At 43.9% G+C, this 17,928-nt stretch overlaps 1 long non-coding RNA gene across 1 annotated transcript; it reads left to right on the top strand.

Annotated features, from left to right (window-relative positions):
• The first annotated feature begins 481 nt into the window (after window positions 1–481).
• On the top strand, window positions 482–7,263 carry LOC135175428 (uncharacterized). The gene is made up of 3 exons (XR_010302356.1): window positions 482–631; window positions 6,094–6,275; window positions 6,910–7,263. It is a non-coding gene; the product is annotated as an uncharacterized LOC135175428 (long non-coding RNA).
• Window positions 7,264–17,928: the final 10,665 nt, after the last annotated feature.

The following is a 17,928-nucleotide window of genomic DNA, read 5'->3' as shown; positions in this document are numbered from 1 at the left end:
GTTTATAGATTTACTGCTGAGAGGTCTGGTTACAAAGAACAACAAATGAATTATATCAACTCTACAGCAGTCCATCCTGGAAATTTCTAAATGGGATTGCACTTTTACAGCAATGGCTGTGAAGGATTGCAGGCTGAAAATGATGGCTGTGGTTTGTTACAGCAGACTTCTGTGTGGCAAGAAAACTTAGTACAGGATAATAATTTTATGTCTGAGACTGTGATTCATTCAGAGACCATCGTTCTGTACCCTCCTCCGCCTGGTTATCCATTGAGCTAAAAAAAACCCAAACCACAGAAACTTAATGAGAAACAAATGTTGCTGCTGAGTTGATCTGCAAGGGGATGCCAGACTGTAGAAAATGCTTCATTACTGTTTCAGTCACATTTTTTTAATGATAGATAAAAAATTCTGAGTTCTCTGCTAGTCCAGAAGTTTGGGAACATCATCACAGAACTGAGCTCTGTCTTGCATGCAGGCTTGAACAAGAAAACTTGCAAGTGAAAGCACCAGCAATAGTCCCTGGGATCAGAGTGAGATCCTTCCAGTAGAAGATGCCAGCACCTTTGGTCAATAGTGGAGAGGATGTGTGTTACTTACCACACACAGCAGCATTGTTTCTGCAAGCCAGGTATGTATGGCTCTCCAGTAATTGTTTATCGTGACTGTGTGGGAAAAGGGGGATTCCAGAAAAGTGCCAAAGCAGTGTGATTTGTTTCCTTGTGTTGGGCTTCTGTGATCCCCACAGAAGTTGGCAGGATGAATCTTGAGGATTGAAACAACTACTACATGAGACATGGTGCCTCTTAAAGTCATGTGATAAAGGATGTCTTCTCTGGGGTTGTGGCAGTTCTCTTGAATCCCGACAAGAAATCAAGTGTCATTTGCTGGGAAAAATACCCAATATCACTTCAGAGTGACCTGGAAGGATTTACTGAGCTGCCCAACATGTCTCTGAAAGAAGTGTCAGAATGTTTTAAGTTGTGTTGGGCCCCAGCTTTCAGTTCCTGTTCTGTCCCTTACCTGAAAGAGTATCAAACCAGTAAACCTGCTCCAAGTGTTTTACTTTTTTTCTTTTGTTTTGGCTAGACTTGCCATATAGATTCTAATCATACACATATATAGATGTATTACCAGCACTTATATAATTCTTCAGTGCTGTTCAAGACAATTGCTTCTCACTCCAAAAGTAAGTGCATTGATTTGCCATTGTTCGCGCCTGGACATTGGTTCTTCGCTTTCTTTAAAGTCAAAGAGTGGCACACTATTATCTTTAAACTGCAGATGTTGCTCATGTTTTTAGCCTTCTTTTTTTCCTAATGCTACAGAGTACATGCAATTTTAACTTCTGCACATCGATGCCACCTGGCCTTCAAAGTCTCTCTATGATTTATTTCTATAGCTCTGTCTGCTTAAAGGTTGCTTTTCTGTGATGCAGCATTTTAGAGAGGGTTCTGTTACAGTTCAAGATGAACTCAGAATGTGTCTGTGTGTGTATATGTGTGTATATATATATATATATATATATATGTGTATGCATGTTCATACATGTGTGCATTTAAAAGAGCTATCAGTTTCCAAGAATGTAAATATAACCAGAGGAGTGCAAGTATGAATTCAGTGTGTTTCTTCCAGCATAATTATCTGTTTTAGTAAAAAAGCAGCTACGTAACATTTTAGGAACCCAGCAGGTTAAAGTACATTTCTGATTAATTTGTCATGTAAGCAGCCCTGACTCTTCACTGTGAATTGGGGTTTTAATAGCAGCTCCCAGCTGAAATGAATGGTGTTTGCTTGGCTAAGCATCTCAGTCAGCTTTGAAAATTTTAAATGTGGATGTATTCCTGATGGCCTTTTGGGATCTCCAAGGAACAAAACCAACTGTCCTTGCAAGGCATCCCTGCACAGGGGAAGGCAGACAGGTGATGGCACCTGGTAATCAAAGATGCCGAAGTCATCAGTGAGCTCTACAGATACCACTTTGGGAGCTCATTCACAGATATAGCCTGGAGCAGATTGCAAGTCAGTGCCATCTGTGTAATCTCAGAGATGTAAGCAAAGCTGAAGCCAGCTAGATGAGAACATCTAGCTTTTCTAATACTTCACAGCCTTAACCACAATATGGAAGTTTATGCAAGTCTGTCCTTGCCAGATTGTCAACCTCAAATGACAGCTGTCCAAGCAAAGGCTTGCAGCACTGTCTGACGTACTCAGAGAATCCCAGACTTTTGCATCCACCTTCATGAGCCAATAAAAAGGCAGGAGTCTGAACCCTAGATTTCTTCCTTAAAATAAACCAGAAATCCCAGCAGATCCATGACCTCATTGTCAGTGCACAGGCTGACAGCAGAACTGTGGAAGACAAGGAGTGAAAAAGGAACAGATGCCATTGTTCTCCCCACCTTCATGTCCAGCTGCTCAAGGTAGCAGTTCCTTGCTTTCATGTCACTCATTTAGCAGCCACAGACTTCACTGAACCGAATCTATCCTTACTGTCCCTGTTTGGCAGTGTGACAGCATTGCCTTTAGAAGGAGGTGATCCTGCTGGACGAGCATCTCAGAAGAAGCACTGGGGCCCATGCCTTGCTCCTTTCTGTGTAATTCCTTGGATAGGCAAGACAAAATCTAAACATAGCAGTCTTTTCCCTAAAGAGAGATCACCAGAATGATCTCTCTCCCAGAACAGATCTAACACATTGACATCTTGGTCTCTTATAAGGCTGTTCAGAATTATGCTTGAAAGAATCTTGCTAAAAATCTTGTAATCATAGAACCATTGAGGTTGGAGGAGACCTTTGGGATCATCAAGTCAAGCTGCTCACCTAGAACTTGCAATCCCATGACTGCTGCTAAACTACGACAACTAGACCATGTCCTTAAGCACCATATCTCCCTGGGCAATACTTGATAACCCTTTCTGTGAATATCCAACCTGAAGCTCCCCTGGAAGAACTTGAGGCCTTTTCCTTTGGTTCTGTCACTTGTCACATGTGAGAAGAGACCAACCCCCACCTCATTCCAACCTCCTTTGATGTAGTTGTAGAGTGATCATCCGTGTTTTGCTAACAGATGGTACTGAGTCATAGAGAAGCTAGGACTTGACCTGTCCCACACTGTTAAAGCCAAAGGCAGACCCCAAATCCTTACCTTCAAGATCCAAACTTGTGCTTTACTGACTGGTGACTCTACTGCCTCCACAAAGCTATGTACCACTCTGGGTCCTAGGAAGCTAGCATTTTTCTGATTTTTCTGCTTCCTGAAAGTAATGGTACACAGGGTCCACACTGCCCTCCTAACTAAAACAGCTCTGCAGATTAAGCACTGTACCTGATACTACGTATGTTTTGATCCCATGAATATCTGTGCTCCTTCTGTGCCTTCTTTGGATTCTGGGTGATGAAGGAGCTGTGAGAAGGAAATTTACCCAGCCCAGAACTGTATGAAAAAAAAGTCTGTTCAAGCTTGTAGTGAGAGCATTTGGGCTAGGCAGGATTCTGAGGGCACGCCTGACAGCAAGTGTGCATTGTATAATGCCACGGAGAAAACAGCAGCCAAGATAAGCCCAAGTGATGCTTTGCTGACATCGTGCAAAGCTCACTGCACTCACTTTCACACACACAAAACCTCAATTCGCACTGGCTGTGTTGTGCCTAAGGATGTCTCTCTGTGCTGAACTCACGTTGTGCAACATAAGTGTGTGCAGAGCTACCAGCTGCCCCTGGTACATGTGCAGCATCTATCCACACATACATACTTACCTGCAGCTAAGTATCATTCATCACAGCCAAACTCCATGGCTTCTTCTGAGAGTGCAGGCGTAAGTCCAAGCACTGCTTATGCTTGAGTGGTTGGCTCTGTGTTAAGGACAAAGGTAGTCCTTGGAGCATATCTAGTCTTTCTTAGGAGGAGAAGAAATTCACCCTGCAGTTCACTGGGGAAAAAAACATTTCAGCTCTTTCAGAAAAGAGGGATGCTACTCCTTAAGTCTTACTAATTCTCTGGGCAAAAGGCAGTTACAGTGACGATGCCATAAATGGTGGAGGAAGGTTGTAGGTTGCTCAGTAAACTTGAGTTTGTTCTGCACTTACCCTTACTTTCATATCATTGGTGACCCTGTGGCCTTGAGGTCTCTTAATGTGTACAACAATTTAGTTGTAAAATATTAAATCATGTTTTTTTCCTTCAAATTATTATGAGCTACAACCTCTTACAAATACATATCTCCTTTACAGAAGGGTTTCAACAGAGAAGGATGTTTTACACTGTTTTCACCAGCATGTGCCTATCAGGGCTGCCGAATAAAAACATCTGAGCTAACTTGATGCTGAGAAAATCAGACCATGTTTCTTCTTTGTTTACACTGATGACACTGAGTTTTCACGGAGGGGCAGCAAGTTAATTTGAGAGAAACTTTGCTTTTATGGGACAATAGGTCAGGATGTCACACAACACTCTTCCTCTGCAGTTCCATGACAACAGCTGGGTAAGGGGAGATGGCTCTGGTTCTCAAACAGTTAGATAGCAAGTGAGACTCCTTTTCACCCTTTGGAAGAGAAATTTCAGGCTTTTCATTCTGCCCATACTGAATATAAAGGATTGCACAAAAAGTAGTGTCCTTCTGGAAAAGGAGCTGCAGAAGCAGATGGACATCATGGTTTGCATGACCCCAGATGGCTTTAAATGTCCCGCACTCTGGGTCATGTTGTCTGTGCACATTGCTGGTTGTCAGCAGGCCACTGAGACAAATGTTTCCCTCTTCATTGAGGAAGTTCCCCAGACACAGGGCATGTGCAGCCGTGGGGTACTCCCAGGGTTGCTGGCATGCTCAAAGTGCTCCAGCTTGCACTGTAAATGCTGGCAGCAGCTTCAGCTTTCTCTCTCAGGAGCTCAGGCCACTTGCTTAAGCCTGTTTTGGGCTGAACTTGAGACCCCTGTTAGGCTGATAGCTTTTCATGCTGAGTGTTCTATTTCACTTCTTAGGCTGTTGGACATCTAACTGGTGGGACTTGGTAGGAGTGGGTTTGGTGGAAGTGCTGGACCTTGTTGCCCAGCAAGCAGAGGAAGCTTGTTCCTTGCTAAGAGCGTATTTTGGGCCTGATCTGTGGCTGGGGAGTCCTCCAACACACAAACAGAAAATGTAGAGTTGGCAGACCTTTACTAGGCCTGTGCTCTGGTGAGCAAGATGGACATGGCCACCCCTGACAGGTGGCTTCCACTTACTTTGTAGGGGAATGCCTAAGCTCACTCTGAGCTTTGCATCCTAGAAGCCACAGCAGAGAGGAGATAATAAATTGCTCTGGCAGCTAGGGAAACACTAGGCAGCACTCTGCAGGAGAAAAACAGTTGTCACTATCTGGACAATTGCTGTGCTTCCTTCAGCTGTGGGAAAGCCATCCTGAGAAAGGGAAATGCAGACTGGTGCAGAAGTAAAGGGCAATTAGCTTTCTCTTTGGGTTTTACAGCATTGACTGTAGGCTAATTAATATGTTGTGCTGAACTCATGGGTGCATGAGAAGCAGTATAATTGCATGCCCGTTGTCTTCTTTAGCTCTTGAAGTAGGCTACAGGCAAAGTTACTTTTGCAGTCTGGACAGGTATGAACTACAGTGCTGCTGAAAGCTGTTTTAGTGTCTACCCTTCTTGCTCCCTCCTCTTCCACCATCCTGTGAGGAGTATCATTGGACCTGTTCCACAACCTCATGTGTCAGGGGTACTCAAAGGGAGCTTCAACGAGCATGACAACAGAGATGTTCCCAAATTTGTGTCCACAGTCACAGAGATATCTAAAACAAGGCTACTTCTAAATCTGTGAGGGATGGTAAACACCTTTGGGAGCAGGGAATCTTCCCACTAGTCTTAGACATTGATTGCAGAGGAATCCTTCTCTGGCTGTTCCTTATCTCTCCTCTCTGGTTGCAGAGGGATGCTACCTGGCTGCTTTAGACAGGGCAGCAACTTCTACAAGGGTAAATTTAGATGAAACCAGTTGCCTCTTGAAAGCATAAGCTCACATACCTGTTGTCTGGTCCTTACATGTTAGAGATGTTCTCTTCCACTCTGGCTGAAGAGCACATCTCTCCTACTCTTTCTCAGTGGTTGCTCAAAGACTTTCCTGGCACTCAGAAATCATCCAGCTGAAGGAAGAAGAGGAGATACAAGGCTGGCTGAAAAGAGAGGGAAGGAGCTGGTACCCAGAAGAATGGCACAGGAAAGCAGAACAAGAGTCACCCTTCACAGAACTATCTCTTTATCTTAAGTCAGTATGCAAACACAAGGTACAGGTGTTGCCTTTAATTACAGAGACTGTGATTTGGTAGCAGTCTCCATTTGTAACTCTCAAATGGAGGCTTTTACAACCTTTTCCTGTGTTACAGCCTCGGGGAGGACCTTTCAACTTTATTCCAGGGGAACCGATTCAAAAGGCAGGCAGTTAAATCACAAACACTTTTTATCTTTTAAGCTGAACAATATCAGTGCAATATCTTGGATAAAATTGCCTGCAGTTCAAAGAACAGTTTCACTAGAAATGATACAAATTCCCCGAAACAGATGACAGAGTGACACAGTGTGAGTTGTGTAATTGTCAAGTGTTTTAGTTTAGCCTGAGCATTTATGATAATCAGCTCTACTGGGGCTCCTGCTTTTAATATGCTTTTGCAAAGCAATGAAGGAGCTGTTTAGGTCTACAAGATACCTGATACGAATTGCTTATGTGCAGTCACAGATGTTTTAGTTGAAAATGTGTGTGAAAAGCCTGCATATATGAAAACAGAAACAAATTGAAGAGGAGCTAGCAGCTGCCTATATAAGGGAGGGCTTGGCTGAGCAAGTTTTGTGTTTTGGGGAAGCTGGATCTAGGAGCATTTCTCAGAGATGCTATTTTTCTTCTCTCTGTTTTTTTTTTTACAGCAGGCTGGTGCAGCCTCAGCACGAACTGGTGCCTTTAGATCTTTTGGCAGTCCTCAGCTTGCCTGTGCCCTGTACTTTGCCGTGGTTCATCTTACTGGCCTGAGACCTCAATTTACCGAAAGCAGAGAGCAGAAAGTGAATGTGACAGCTGAGCAGTTTCCCACAAGGAGGGTGCAACAAAGCTTTTAAGTTAATGCTCCTCCCAATCTTCCTTGTCCCTCACTGCTGTGCCTCTGCAGGGGTGAAGAACTGCCCTGCCTTCCTACCCTGCCACTTTCCCCACTTCATATGCCCTGTTCAGACTACATAGGTTTTATTGCATTTACCAAATAAAGCCTCTTTTTCTTTACAAAAGATTTTTTTTTTTTTAAATTGAAGGTGGTGCTGCATGAAAAAGGTAACAAAAAAAAATCTTAAAGGGAAACTGGGACTCAGTGTAGAGTGCAGAAGAGAAGAGCAAATCTACTGCCAAAGATTTCTTGGTACTGGCCAAGTTCTTGCAAACCCTGACAAAATAAGCATATGCCAGCCTGCATATGGTTTGGTTTGTGAAAAGGATGAGAGCTCTGATTCTGCACATGTTCATGTATGTGAGCAACTTCTTGCATCTGTGGATTGCTGGCAAAGCTACCTACAATTGTGGAACTTTTTATGGCCAAATTGCCTTTGTTATCTGCTGGGAAATCTTTGTACATTAGTTTCTCCCTGCTGTCTGAGAAGTGGCTCAAAGCAACTTCTGCTGGCTTTCCCACAGCTCTTCTTTGCTCCACTTTCATGTGCTAATGTACTATGACTGTGACAGGGGACAAAAGATAAAGTTGCTTTTGGTTAAATTCCACGTCTGAGTTATAATGAGCTTGCAGACCCTTGCACAATGCAGGTACCAGCCTCGGTGGCTGGGGGAGGGCACTACCCATCTCTGGACTGGTAGCCATGTACTTGATTCCTTGGTGGATATCCTTCAGACCAAAGTCTGTGTCTTGCTCTCACTGAACCTCTCCATCCCTGCTGTCCTCAACTGTCCCTGCAGCACAGATTCCTTTTCCTTTCTGAGACATGTAAGTGGCATGTAAGTGCAACTTGGTGGCAGACTGAGGAAGTGACCACGGCATGACAAAGGTGATGGAGATGACGAGAGCAGTGCTCAATACAATATGTCAAGATTTTATTGGTGTAACTAGCCTCATTTATGTGTAAAACACGATGTCTGCAACAGGAGCAGGCCTAGGCTTCACTTAGATTTCCATGCTAGCAAATGCCCTGTAAGGCCTATGGTGACAGAAACTGCCCTTGAGGCAAGATTCAGCAGCCTGTAGAGTCTGATACAACCTCAATGCCTGTTGCCTGTAAAATGAACCTGTAGTGACTGGGCACAAGGGTCACAGCTCAGGTGGGATTGGTCACGCCTGGCTTAATCATAAACTAAAGCAGCATGTTAGATGAAACCCAGCCCAGCCTGTGAATGGGGATTGTGAGACACCTTGCTCCTGGCATGTCTTCCTGAAGGGGCACCAGTGTGCCACAGGGAGGGACTTGCTGCTCTTTCTTGTTTGCACTTCTGCTCACTTGTTGAATTTTTTTTCTTTATATGTGATTTTCAAAAGGTCTCTTCCAAACATCCCCAGTTAAAAACAGCTGGAAGCTGCGCATTTTGTTGCTGTAGGCAGAGCTAGTCACTCCCAAGGTGCTAACCCAGGCTGGTCAAGTCTGGATGCAGGTCCTGTAGCTGCTTCCAACCCAGCTGTCCAAAATAAGTCCTTTGCATTCTCTCCTGGTGGCTGAATTGAATTAGTGGATAATTTTATAGGCATACTAAACCCTTATGGTAACAAGTCGTGCAGATTCATCTTCCCCTGTTATTCTTCCCCTGTACTCAGCACTGGTCAGACCACACCTTGAGTACTGTGTCCAGTTCTGGGCTCCTCAATTCAAGAAAGATGTTGAGGTGCTGGAATATGTCCAGAGAAGGGCCACAAAGCTGGTGAGGGGCCTGGAACATAAACCTGATGAGGAGAGACTGAGGGAGCTGGGGTTGTTTAGCCTGGAGAAGAGGAGGCTCAAGGGTGACTTTATTGCTGTCTACAACTACCTGAAGGAATATTGTAGCCAGGTGGGGGGTAGCCTCTTCTCCCAGGCAACCAGCAATAGAACAAGGGGACACAGTCTCAAGTTGTGCTGGGGGAATTATAGGCTGGATGTTCGGAGGAAGTTCTTCCCAGAGAGAGTGATTGGCATTGGAATGGGCTGCCCAGGGAGGTGGTGGAGTCACCATCCCTGGAGGTGTTCATGAAAAGCCTGGATGAGGCACTTAGTGCCATGGTCTAGTTGATTGGACAGGGCTGGGTGATAGGTTGGCCTGGATGATCTTGGAGGTCTCTTCCAACCTGGTTGATTCTATGATTCTGTGATCTTGTAATACTTTTATAGTGAGTTTAGAGCTCCTAAAAGCAGTAATGTTATTTCCATGCCACTGTAATAACTTTTCTGTTCCTTGTGTCTGATGTCTTCCTAGTTGATTTCTGGCTTTGTGTATTTCAGCAAGTTATTATAAGGGGAAGATTGACCCAGAAACCTGTTGGCTAGGTGGTAGTGTGACCTGAGCATCTGAGGATGAGCAAGCAAGCTTAGAGTCCTGGGACTAGGAGAAACACAGTGTCTTGCCTGTGGTGAAGGATAAAGCATCTGAGAAAATGTACCTTAATTTTTATCTGAGGTGAAAGAAAAAAAATTGCCTCATTTGAAACACCCTTTTTCCTTCTCTGCCAACAGCTTCATTCAGATAGCTACCCCTGTACTATCAGTCTGTTCTAATGGTCAGGCACTTACAGGCCAAATACTGCAAAATGTTTACATTTTATAATTCTAACACATCTGGAAATTTTACAGAAAAAAATATCTTAATGCTCACTCTAAGGTAGAAGTGAAGAAAATCTGAAATTAATTCTTAAACTCTAATTTTACATCTTGGCATAGCCCAGATCATCCATTCATCTTCAACCATATTAGGCAGTAAAATGTTTAGGTCTCTCAAGGTGGCTCAAGTCCCCACACTCTGTCTGTTCTCATGGACTTAAGAAATACATCAAACTGAGTGTTTCCACCAATATTTGTGGCAGATATACTTCTTGTTACTGAACCCTGTGTGAGTGTGTGGGTGATGCCACTCATTGATACCTAAATATCAGCTACAGGAACTGTTCTTCACTCATCGGTCTTACCCCTGGCAGTCTTCAGCTGCTCCTCTCTTGTTATGTAAAATTGGTGAAGTTCATTCCTTTTTTTTTTTTTTTTGGTATATTCTTTTCATGACTGTGATGGTGGAAACTTTTTTTTTGCATTCATGGGAGAACATGGTGAGGCTATGTGAGACTGTTTCAGAATTAGCTGCTTGTTTGCTTGCTTGCTTGCTGTGGGAAACGTGGTCAAAGCCTCACAGATCAGTGTGATCAAAGGCAAAGCCTCATGGACTCCAGACGATTCAATGTGAATTATGCCAGAGACGTTTATTGATCATTTGGCTCTCAATATATCCCCTCAGGGCACAAAGCACATGCCTATGCATTAGCATAATTAGTCAAAGACAAGTCACTCCATCGGCATAAACCACGCCTTGTTTTTCTTATTAACGAGGTGTCCATTATCTATCCCTTCTGAGATAAGTTAGCCAGCTGCTTGTGAGAACCAAGGTCAGCATCTGCCTGTTATTATTATTCTTCACTCCGTTACCACATGAGACCAACTGCATATTTGCTTGTTCAAAAACCTTAATTTGAATAGAACCATGTAGTCCTACATATTTGCCTTTGCACTAGGTTCCATCCATCCATTTTACCCAAGCAGCAAACACCCTCAAGCAAACACCGCTGTTAAGACAGGGATATAAGCAACTTGAATGACTCATTCTACAAATCAGAAGTGTTCTTTACAAGAAGATGCTGTTTGCAGAGCACTTGTAAATATTTATTTAGGCAGGATGTATTCTCTCTCTTTGTCTATCAATACATTAAGTGTATAGTTGAACTTGAAACAATATGAGCAGATGTTTATTTTCAAAAATATAGGGGAACCATTAGTGACGATGTGGGTGTTTTACAGGGCTTTCCTGTTTATTGCCAGTGTTAGGCATGAATACTGCTCAGAAATCTGCATATCTCATTGGCTTGATGCCAAAGCATCAGCATTTCTAGAAATTTGAAAGAACAGCTAAGTCTTGAGAGAGGCTTGCTTCACATGTGCTTACCTTGCTTAGAGAATTAGATGGATCATTTCAAACAATGAGGACCACTGCAACTCTCTGCTTCAGTGAGAGTCTAGCCTGGGGAAGGGCTTCTGAGTTTTCCTAGTCAGAAGGAAGTTATTCCTTTTATTGGATCAGAAAAGCATGCAGTTCTGTGTGCAGCAATTAAATATTCCCCTCACTGCGCATGAGACAAACCATCACTTTAGATTAGTTCTCTTATAGCTTTTTTTTCCCCTTTGCCATTAGAGTAACTCAACCTTATCCCTGCCTGAGAATCCTTACTTGCTCTATGCCAAAGGAGCAGATATGTGTGTACTTACTGAATATGTGTCATATGCTACCCTGCCACAGAGCATTAGTGAGTAATGCTTTTACACAGACTGCAGGCCTCCTTTTCTATCAAGAGGCAAAACGTCTGTATGTAGGAGGAGGGAAAAGATATATGAATTATGAAAAATTTGTATCTCTGAGATGTGGTTTTGCAGCTGTCAGAATACGTGTAATGTTTGCAGCCTGTTATTGCCATACACAAAGTGGTTCCATAGCCTGAGGAAGAACAGATTTGAGCTGCAGAAAAGGTACCCACGTTGGTTTTCATGCCCTTTCTACACCATCACTGTGCTTCAGAAAGCACGAAATTTCACAGAATGGGAAGAAGAGGATGCACGCAGCTTCCTAGCTAGTTGTGGAAGCAAAACGAACAGTGCTAGTCAAACTAACTTGACCCAAAATAATGGCTGGATATATTGCTCTGTTTTTTGACGTCCTTCCAAAGGAGACTGGACACCAGTCCCTTGGTCTTGTTGTGGATCCTGATAAAATCTGGTTTTCTCTTGCCTGACATGCACATGAGAGTAAGATTGGAAGGAAGGGGGTACATGAATTTCAAAGCACAGTTATTTTTTTGTCCTCTCCTCTCTAAAAAAGATGGTCATTACCAAGTGTCTTGAAAAATTTGGGGGTAATCTCATTAGCTCTTCGACTGCTAATGCTCTTACATGTCAGGTCCTTGTGAACTGACATTTCTTGCTTTCTGTTTTGTCACCATATATGATTCTTGCATTTTAGATTTCACAATCGCAGTTCCCATTGTGACAGTTATGAATTAAAGATTATTTCATCGGTGATTTAGACTTGAAAATAATCTTCCTGTTTGGAGAACTCTCCTAGTTTTACTACTTTTCCCATTTGAGGCAGAGGTTAAATCTGGGATAGATGGTAAGCCATAGGAAGTCTCGTTCAAACCAGTGGGTGTCTTCTGCACAGGAGAAAGAAGAAACCCTACAGAAGCATAACTGCTGTAATTCAGTAAGTGCTAACCTTACATTGCATATGTTGACAGTTCCTTACCACTGGAGGGTCAAAGAATCAATTGCTGCCAAGAGTTGTTGACAATTTAAGCTAATGAATAAATTTAAGGTCATGATCTCTTCAACTGCACTACTTGGAGAGTGAATTTTACTGAATGCATAATTTTCTCAGCTTCACTGAAGAAGCAACATAGAAATTGGATTGCCTTCTATCATCAGAATAGAAGCACAGGATATATGAAACCACAATCCTTGATATCAAAGAGACCTAGAAAGTTTCACCCCAACCTCTCAGTACGTTTCTGGTAAAAGAAAATGTGAAACAGAAGAGCAAGTAATGAAGGTACCAGCCTTAAAAATACTTCTTTCCGAGTGCTGAGGTTTCATTTTAGTAGCAAATCTGACCCAAACTTTGTCCTGTCTATACACAAAAGATCCTATGTTGAATCAAATGTTGAATGGTGTGGTCAGCAGGAGCAGGGAGGTCATTCTGCCCCTGTACTCTGCACTGGTTAGACCACACCTTGAGTATTGTGTTCAATTCTGGGCCCCCCAGTTTAGGAAGGACATTGAGATGCTTGAGCGTGTCCAGAGAAGGGCAATGAGGCTGGTGAGAGGCCTCGAGCAGAAGCCCTATGAGGAAAGGCTGAGGGAGCTGGGATTGTTTAGCCTGGAGAAGAGGAGGCTCAGGGGTGACCTTATTGCTGTCTACAACTACCTGAGGGGTGGTTGTGGCCAGGAGGAGGTTGCTCTCTTCTCTCAGGTGGCCAGCACCAGAATGAGAGGACAGAGCCTCAGGCTGCACCAGGGGAAATTTCGGCTCGAGATGAGGAGAAAGTTCTTCACTGAGAGAGTCATTGGACACTGGAATGGGCTGCCCGGGGAGGTGGTGGAGTCGCCGTCCCTGGAGCTGTTCAAGGCAGGATTGGACGTGGCACTTGGTGCCATGGTCTAGCCTTGAGCTCTGTGGTAAAGGGTTGGACTTGATGATCTGTGAGGTCTCTTCCAACCCTGATGATACTGTGATACTGTGAAATTATGCTCCAATCTATGCAGCATGTAAGGCTGTTAGCAAAAGCCAGCGACACTTGATTTTCAGTCTTGCAGCTAGCCCAGCTGCCTTGCAATTGGGCATGTGGCATTCTGCATGAGACTTAGTAGAATGCCTGTTCTCAACTGTCCTAGATTGTTGTACTTAGATGTAATGAAACCCTATTTTAAAGCAGTTGTGTACCACCTGCGGTCAAGGTACCTCTGTGGACCTGTAAACTTCTTCTTAGAGGATATGTTAAAGCAGTCTACTGCCAGTATGCTTCTGTTTGATTTATAAGACTGAAAACTCCCACCTGAAAACATTAAAATGTCCACAAATCAAATTTGAAAACTTCCATTATAAGGAAATTACCATCTTTATGCCCTTGTACTCCCTCAAGTCATCTTTAGTAGCTGCCTTAGCAACTTCACACGCTCCTTATTTTGTTCAGCCTAGAACAGTGTGAACTCATACCGAGAGTATAGTGCACACATTTCGTTTCAGGATCACAGTAAGATGCAGGAAAAAAATCCTGTCAGTGCAAAAGTGAATGGCACATGGAGGCAAAGAATCCAGGAAAATCAAAACCATTTTTATTCCCCTAACAGTCTTGAAATGTGCCATATAGCATGTATGCAATAAAGATAACATCAAATGCTTACTTTCTTCTCAATACATCTGTCTGTTAGCATCCAGACTACAAGAAGTTTCTTTTGCTTCTCCAATGACATAATTGCTAGTGCTCTTCACATTCCCTTATATTAACGGGTTGAAAGCCATGTATCTGTGGCCTTCTAATGAAGCCTCTGGGTATCTTATTGTAGCCTATAATGCTTTTACTTTAAAAAATCCTTTCAAACTGATTTCTGTGGGTGTTTTTGGTTTTTTCCCTTGCAGAGTGTATGTTTCCTTGTTTTTATGGGACACCATATTCCATCTGCATAATAATTGCTCAGAATTACGAGGCAGTTGCAGTGCCTAGATTCAGAGGCCACTCACTTCTGGGGTGGGGATGCCTCCAGTTTTATATATGCATATATACTTTTTGTATGCATATTTCAGCAGTGTGAAGATGGGGTTCGATGATATGCAATAAACTCAAATGTATCCAGCAATGTCTTGAGTACATTATACGATGTTACTTGTATATAAACTTCTGTCTGTTTCAGATGTCCTTGAAGCATTTTAACAGATTAACTTTTTGTCAGTAGACTTTATACTGGATTAGCATTCTTGTCTAAATCCAAACATCCATGCAACAGCTTTTTTCCATTTCTCCTTGCTTCAGCTCATTGCCACCCAGGAACATACACTGTAGTTCTTGTAGGTTTTGAGCTTTGTGCTTCCACTTTCTTTTTGCTGTTTGCATTCACTGGGCTTTTGTCAGCTACAGCTGTCTGCACTGAACCTTGCTCTGCAGCTGATGTCTGTCATGTGCCTTTTCCTTGGTTGCCTTTCTGTGAATGTGACCTCCTGTCTCATGTTAGACTTCTGCACCACTGAAAGCCTGGATTTTCTGAAGAGCCTAGGGCAGCAGCTCCTTATTGCCAATGTGTGCCATCCCACATCATATATACAACATTCTTGTCTTCCTGATTTGGTCTTGCCCAGTGGAGTCCAGACAGAGAGCTAAAAGTATTAGTAGAAGTCCTGCCAGGGGTCTGGGCAGGAAGGTTCTTTTGCAGAAAGATGTCTCTTTCTGAACCCTCATTGCAGAGATGCCTCATCAGAGGTACTGGAGTTATGGCACAGGGCTGAGGTTATCCATGAACAGTCTGGTATTGAGGCAGAGAGAGCTTGCCTGTACTAGAGCACAGAACAGAAACAGAGCCAGTCCACCTGATCTCCCAAAAAGGGGAAATACAAGGATAAGGACCAGAATCTTGAGGGAGAGAAAGCCCTTTGGGAGAATAGCTGGATGTCTCCTTAGTTCCCATGTATCCACAGGAAGGTCCTAGAACTGAGGACAGAGCCAACAGCCCAGCTAAGAGGCTCATTTTCCATGTTTTCTCCACTCTCTTGAGCATTTTGTTTCGATTTCAAGTAGTGTAGCATAGCAACCTATACTACTTCTTCAGCAGCTGCTGTCTACACAGCTTCTGATCTCTGATCAGACCAAAACAGGTCTCACAATGCCTCAAAATATGGACACCTTAAAATATGTGTCTCCTTAAGTGTCTGGAGAGTTTGCATGGACCCATTCCTCAATTTGGAAGAATTTCCCTGGCCCTCTAGCTGCAGATTCCCTCTGCCCCAGTGAAACTACACCTGGAATACTGTGTTCAGTTTTGGGCTCCCCAGTTCAAGAGAGACAGGGACCCATTGGAGGGAGTCCAGTGGGGCGCCATGGGGATGGCTGTGAGACTTGAACATCTTCCCTATGGAGAGAGACTGAAAGACCTGGGGCTGTTTAGTCTAGAGAAGAGACATCTGAGAGAAGATTTCATCAGTGTCTACAGATATCTGAGGAGTGGGTGTCAAGTGGATGAGGCCAATCTCTTTTTGGTGATCCGCAGCAATGAGATAAGGAGCAATGGGTACAAATTTGAACACTTTGACATGAGGAGAAACTTCTTTACAGTGAGAGTGATGGAGCACTAGAATATGCCCAGAGAGGTTGTGGAATGTCCTCCTCTGAAGACTTTGAAAAAAATATTCTGGATGCATTCCTATGCTGACTACCCTTGGTGATCCTGCTTTGGCAGGGGGGCTGGACTCAGTGATCTCTGGAGGTCCCTTCCAACCTCTAATGTACTGTGACTCTGTGAGATGGACAAGCTTCCCTGCTAAGGTGTCCCTCTGTACAGATGTTGAGAGCCTTGCTTCCAGGAGAGCCATTCTGGAGACCAGCTCTACCTGTGCTGGGAACCAGACTGCTCCAAAGCACTGAGGCAGCTGATTCTTGTCCCTGTTTCTCTTGCATGCAACTGGACAATGAATCAAAGGTATAGTGCAGTGAAGCCATTGCAGAAAGACAGCTGCTCACAGAGCTAGCCCAGGCAGCAGAGAGATGCTAATGGTAACCATCCTTAAATAGCCCGGGGAGGAACAGCTGGGGGGAGGACGGTGACTGCTTCTGTTTGCTTGAGGAGAATAGAAACCTGTGGTTGAAAGTGGATGTCAAGGCCCAGGTGTGCACCTCATTTTGGAGGATGGCTACTTTGCAGTGGCCCAGCAATAATTTTACTGGCAGAATCAGGATCTGCTGTTTGGCAATAAGGAGCATGTTCTGGGTGAATGTTATTCACAGGTTGGAGGAAATGTTTCTCTTCTTGCTGTTGTGTGCCATATTTATGAAATGAGATGAGCATTGGAAGATACTTCAGGGGGTGGAGGCATAACACTGTGCATAGGAATGTTAATCTCTGCCTCTTCAGTGCCTGATATCCCTCATACCTTTAAATGTATCTTTTTCTATAGTTTACACTTTCTTTTCATTAAATCCTTGTAATCTCTGTATGTACTTAAACAGTATTGAGACACTTGTTTCTGAGAATCAGATATTGTGGAATGCAGAAACCCTGGAACAAAAGAAGGTGCATCTGAAACACATCAAGAGCACATCAAGAAATACAGGATATGCAGAAAGACTGTTATAGCTTCCTTCTCATTTCTGCACAGTTCAGAGTTATAACCAGCAGCCCCAATGACTGTCCCATGAAGTAATTAGGTCTTCCCCAAGTCTTAATGGTGCATGCAGATATTGAGACATCTGCTCCATCTGTCAAAGTTCCACCAGTTGTCTTCCCTTCCTGGTGTCACAGAATCACAGAGTTGTCAGGGTTGGAAGTGACCTCATAGATCTTCCAGTTCCAACTTCACTGCCATGGGCAGGGACACCTCACACTAGATCAGGTTGCTCAGAGCCACATCCAGCCTGGCCTTAAAAACCTCCAGGGATGGGGCTTCCACCATCTCCCTGGGCAACCTGTGTCGTGGAGGGCCTGTAGGCCCGAAAAGAGGCTTATTTGTGCCTTGCCTTGCCTGGACATGTCTTTCTGCCAGGACCCCTGGTTGTAAACAGGTTGTGTAAGCCCCCACACACCCAGCTCGTGTCTCCCTGGGGTAAGCCCATGTGATCCCCATATTTGGGAAAGTCCAGGCAAGAGCCTTCTGCCTATTATGGTAAGATTTGGCTGACTGCCAACCTGATTGGTCACTCTAGTGGCCAAAGAGGCCATTAATCTTGGCCCACATTCAATAAATAGGGGTGCACAGGTAAACAATGTGCTCAGACCCCTGCACAGCTCAGCTCAGCTCTGACTCACCTGCACGGTGCAGACACAGCTCTGACCCTCACTTGCAGCACTCAGCTGCTCAGACCCCCACGCTCAGATGCCATTGCATAGCTCCAATGCTCAGAGGCTCAGACCCTCATGCTTTGACCCTCAAGCACAGCTTAACTGTCTGCATACCTTTCTTGCAGAGCTCATTTA

Source organism: Pogoniulus pusillus, chromosome 5 (assembly GCF_015220805.1).
Source record: "Pogoniulus pusillus isolate bPogPus1 chromosome 5, bPogPus1.pri, whole genome shotgun sequence".
NCBI classification, from domain to species: Eukaryota; Metazoa; Chordata; class Aves; order Piciformes; family Lybiidae; genus Pogoniulus; species Pogoniulus pusillus.
Note: the sequence above shows the minus strand (reverse complement) of the source record. Positions and strands in the feature narration are given on the sequence as shown.